Source organism: Rhamphochromis sp. 'chilingali', assembly GCF_963969265.1.
Source record: "Rhamphochromis sp. 'chilingali' genome assembly, chromosome: 4".
Taxonomy (NCBI): domain Eukaryota; kingdom Metazoa; phylum Chordata; class Actinopteri; order Cichliformes; family Cichlidae; genus Rhamphochromis; species Rhamphochromis sp. 'chilingali'.
Genome location: NC_137948.1, coordinates 31,921,466 through 31,926,574, shown reverse-complemented (window position 1 = coordinate 31,926,574; position 5,109 = coordinate 31,921,466). Strand labels below are relative to the sequence as shown.

The 5,109-nt window shown below is 37.2% G+C and overlaps 1 long non-coding RNA gene across 2 annotated transcripts; it reads left to right on the top strand.

The window, feature by feature from the left end:
* The first annotated feature begins 1,009 nt into the window (after window positions 1–1,009).
* Window positions 1,010–4,230, top strand: LOC308395534. Of its 2 annotated transcripts, XR_013971408.1 has the most exons (5): window positions 1,010–1,052; window positions 1,174–1,789; window positions 2,148–2,300; window positions 2,673–2,758; window positions 3,361–4,230. It is a non-coding gene; the product is annotated as an uncharacterized lncRNA (long non-coding RNA). The 2 variants fall into 2 exon arrangements; XR_013971409.1 differs by lacking the exon at window positions 1,010–1,052 and having other exon boundaries at window positions 1,060–1,789; window positions 3,361–4,221.
* The last annotated feature ends 879 nt before the right edge of the window (window positions 4,231–5,109 follow it).

The following is a 5,109-nucleotide window of genomic DNA, read 5'->3' as shown; positions in this document are numbered from 1 at the left end:
CAAGAGGACTGTGAGCTCTGAATCACTGTGTTTTATATCTGCAGTCGCTCCTGAATCCATTTTCATTTGTTTGGAGGAAAGATTAGCCGCACGCCTGGCAAGACATCGTCAGGCAGTGCAGGGAAGCGGGTTTGACACCTTGCCAGAGAGGAAAACGACCCAGCATGCATGCTGGGAGTAATGACTAAGAACAATGGCATTGTGCCTCATAACCAAGGGAGTTCAATTATGATCTCTACTGCTTCAACTATGACTGTACTTTATGTTGGAGTCAAGTTGGATGTTTCTGCTACTGATTGTAAAATTGCATTACAAAGAAACAAAAAAAAGAACAAAAAAGAAAAACATCGGCAACCAAACAAACACTCCTTGACACGTTAAGTAACACTGTGACACTGCAGTCAGAATCAGCTGGAGCACCTGGAACAGAAACAGAAATAAATATTGGTTTTCAGCTGAATAACTGTGCTGGAGTTTCAGAAACTTCTTTTTGTTTATCTTATGGCCTTAGTGTCTTCATTTTTCATTATCATTTGCCACTAAAACCAGCCAAACAAAAGGTACATAATGGGAGAAAAGGAGGGCATAATTTCTTACTTTGACTGTATTATGTAGCAGGAAGCATTGGTTTGGTAGTGATAAGAATGTATCACATCAAATCAACTGAAGTCAAGTCAGTCTTATTTTTACAGCCCATAATTACACGTAAATGTTCAAACACACTCAAAACAGAAGGAAAAAACAGTTTAAAACAGCCTTTTTATTGCTAGCATTAACCATGAACTCCCATACCACACTGAAAGAAACTGCTCAGAGACCTCCAGTATTCCCTCACTGCTTGCTGTGTGGTTTCTTGAGGCTGTCACTAGGTGGAAAAGGTTAGAGAGAAGGTCCTGCATTAAAAACCTTCTTGTCATTTCTGTGGTCACTAGACGATTGGCCCAGAGTCTGCATGGAAGACACTAACACTGGCCAACTACTCATGGAGCAGTAGTTGGGGTAGAAACCACAAATGCACTGAAAAAAAGGGACTGGCCATCTCTTGGATTTATGTAAGCATCTTGCATGTATTTAACACAATTGCCTCATGTTTTAAAGTTAAATGTAACTATATAGTGTAAAAACTACATGATATGCAGAAAGGGTGTATTAAATTGTTCATATCATGTTCAGGTGAAGTAAGTCAATAAGATAGCAACGTTAAATCTCGTGAAACCACGCGTGATTTCATCTCGCGGGCTTTGGATCGTGGTTTAAAAAAGGCATCCATCTCAGTCAAGTCGAGCAGCCAACTCTACGTTTTTGGTATGTCTTGATTTTTTGAATTAATATTTACCATATTTCAGCCAAATGTAGTTAAACGTCTAGAGTGTCGCCATGTAACATGCTAAAAAAGAGCCGTTAGCTTATTTGCTGTTTTATCTGTTGTCAAAGAATTGGCGCTTTTTCATTTGAATTTGTCTTTGGCACAAGAGCCGTAATATCACATTAAACCTAATTACGAGGCACTCATAACATAATTTGGTTTTCTGTGTGAATAGATTTGCCAACTGACTCTTCAGTTACATTGTGTATTTACTGCACCGTGGTGTTAGTGAGATTTTGGACATTGAACAGCTTTAGCTAATATCATCAGCGGCATTATGCTAGCTTACATCCCTACCCCTCCTGCCCTCACCTGCTGTCCTTTTGTTTTTGTTTTTGTTTTTTTTGCTGCACATTGAGAGACGACCTCTATTCTGCATTTCACCAGGAGTCAGCTGATGGATTGTGGGTTCAAGGTGTTATGGTAAGAAAGTATATTCTATTTTCGTTTCTGTAACTTAATTATAATAGGTTTTTTATAATTATTAGGTGCATGCATACTCACCCTATTAATACAACTGAGAAATCCAAAATCTGCCATAGGTTTAACTTATACCTGTATGTATTGCCAGAAAGGTGATTACTGGACTCGCATTAATGCACACTTGAACTGAAATGAGGTTGTAACTTGTGGGTTGTTGGGTTGCAAATCAGAAACAAACATCTTTGGATTTTTTTTAATCCCATAAGATCTGGAAACACAGTTTTTATTCAACAAAACATTACTGATTAACCAAGCACAGTGCCTGCTGTTATTTCAAAATAATTTTATGTCATTTTAGATAAAATGCAGCATTCCAGTGCATCCCAACCATGCCTTTACAGTCAAGGTTTCTGACGGAGCTGAGTTTCTCTCTGACAGTCTGCTGAAAGTGTTTGCAAAGTGATCGGGGGAACAGGGCACAAAGCTAAAGGATGTAGCTGCCATTATGACAGTAAGAACTTTAAAATTCTTTAACTACAAAGTGTATATGTATTGCATTAGGTCAGTAAAAGATTTTTATGCTACATCCATTGAAACAGTCAACTATTACCTGTGAGTAATGATTCCACTAAAAGGATGCCATAATTTTCGTCATGCATTTACTGGCCCACTGAGAAAAATTTATCTTTTTTTAAAAAATAAATGTTCTGGAAACTATATATCCATAAAGTTGATGTCAAACAGGAACTTTTGCTATTGCTTTGTAGATGCTGGTGTTGCATGTTGACTGGTTTAAAAAGTCAAGAGTTTTTGTCTGGGATCATTTTCTTCTGTGCTACTGAAAAGTTCACAAATCTTTGTTTTCTTTGTTATAATACTCAAGGATGACATTAATGCTTGAAGTCCCTCATCAAAGTGCTCCGCATCTGTGTGAAAGACAATTGCAACATCTTGGTGCAGGAGTTCATGGTGAGTGTTTTATGAGTAGATTGTGGATTTGCAACATTTAAAAATGCATTTAGTAATCCACTTGATCCTCATTGGACTGGTTAGGACCAGTAGTCCTCTTTAATAATTTGAAGTTCACATGAGGCCTGGTAGTGAACTCGGCCGCCGGCCCTTGAGGCCCCACCCCCACCCCTGTATTAGGGGTCACATCAGTGTGAAAAAACTTTAAATTTGTCATTCTAGTGAACAAAGGAAAATCCCACCAGTATTTACATTAGCTTTTGTTTGAAAAAAAAAAAAAAAGACCAACTGACCAACAGCTAACCAAATTGTGGGGCTGAAAGTCTAAATTCTAACATCTTCTGAGTGACATAACCTGGATTTCTGATGGGCCGGTGTCTTTCTAACAAAAACTAATGTAAAGCATTTGAAATTATTATGTTTTTCACCCTCTCTTAGAAACTCTGTTAGACCATGAATGGCAGCATGGCAGGCCACTCTTTGGCTATAGCTATTTACTATGTTGCTTGCATTGGTTTAAATTACTCTAACATTAGAACTGGTAGATTCAAAAGAGATGAGTTTAAAAAGGAATCTTAAAGAAATGTTTTGTGTTTAACCAGGACTTGACTGAGGCCACTGCACAGATTGAGAAAACCACAATGAACATCTGTCTCCAGAGATGCGCCAGGCAATGACTTTTCTGATGTTGTTCTTCAAGATCTGGATAACGTGACCTTTGCAGTAGCCATGCTGTTTGGACCTTTTTTATTCCTTCAACATGAGTTACCCATCACAACTCTGCTACACTTTTGAGGTGATTCAAAGGGTGGTAATGGAGTTGGATGCAACTCAGCTCTCAAGAAAAGCTCACAACTAAGACAAAACTGCTCCTGCAACGAAGCTCACTGTTATGCATGTGAGGTGACCAGCTCTAGGTGAGAGGACATTTAAATCTCACACTTGTTCTGCTGCATTTTTGAAGCTCAATTCCAGGAACGGATCGCAGGGTTCATTTTTATATACTCTGCAACTGCCATGAGGACGAGCTGTTTTTTGTTGTTGTTTGTTTTTCCTTTTGCTCTGTACAAGTTCTGTTTGTCTGTTTGGCAGCATTTTTAAATTTCTCTTTGTATTTTTTCTTTCTTTTACTAGTGAAGAGATGTAGCGTGAACAGTTATACAGTCTAAATATCCCATATGGGTCGTGTGAAATGGTATTTTCAGTTTCATTCAGTTGAAGTAAAGAACGTTGAATATTTCTAAGTGTGCTGTTTTGAACCAAGATGTCACAGTATGATCAGTGCTGTATTTTTTGACAGTCACTGTATCAATGTTATTTTTGCGTCTCTTGAATAAAGGTTTTGACCTGCAAGTGCTAATTTCTTTAGTTATTGGGGTAAAATGGGTAGTGTTAATAGGAAGGTGTTTGCCAATTCAGTAACCTAATTTAATGTTAATGGAAACTAACATTACCTCAAATTGTTTAGTTATAATTGTTGTTTAACTGAATCTTGATGTCAGAGGCCTTAAATAGAATGTTTTGATTTGTTCTTTCCCAACATTTTTCTAAAGAAACAGTCTAATTTCTTTGCTGCGATTGATTCCAGAGAACACGGAAGAACTGACATTATTTAACTGTTGATTTATATAGATTCAGTAGAGGAGTAATGTCAGTTTAATTCTTTAACTACTGCAGTGAAATTAGACATGTTGTTTTGAAAGGTTACTGGTGGATGCCAGCAACCATCTTGGAAGAGAACAATACAATCTGTTATAAGGCCTCCATTTGAAAATTGTGTATTTGATACTAGAATATAATAGCAAAATGTAATTTGAAGATAACATGTAGTATTTAAGTGACCAAGTAGTATTGGGTAAAAGTTATTGAATGGTGTTGGGATAAAGTGAGAAAATTGTGAAGGATTAAAATATTTCAAGAGCTCAAATTACTTCATCAAAACATGTTTAAGTCACATTTTATCAACACAAATTGCACAGATTTATTGAACATGAATAAATTGTGTTAATTTAACTCAATTGTTTAAGTTGCTGCCAAAGCAAAACATCTGTGTGCAACAAATGTCCACCATTGAATTAAGTAAATCCAACAACATATTTTTTTCAGTGTGGGGAGTGTTCACGTTCAAAGTAAAAGTACAAAACAAAACACAGATTTCATTTCGCTTGCAGGTCTCTGTGTGCCTAGGGCCTAAGGCGGTTAAACTTGGGAGTTTGACCAGCAACCTCACATTTCTGATAGTTATAGTTAGTGGTAGTTATAATACAGTATAATACAGGATTCACTAATGCACTGCAGGTTTCCTGGTCACTCACCTCTTCACTCTCTATGAGCCTGGTTCTTTCAGAGGT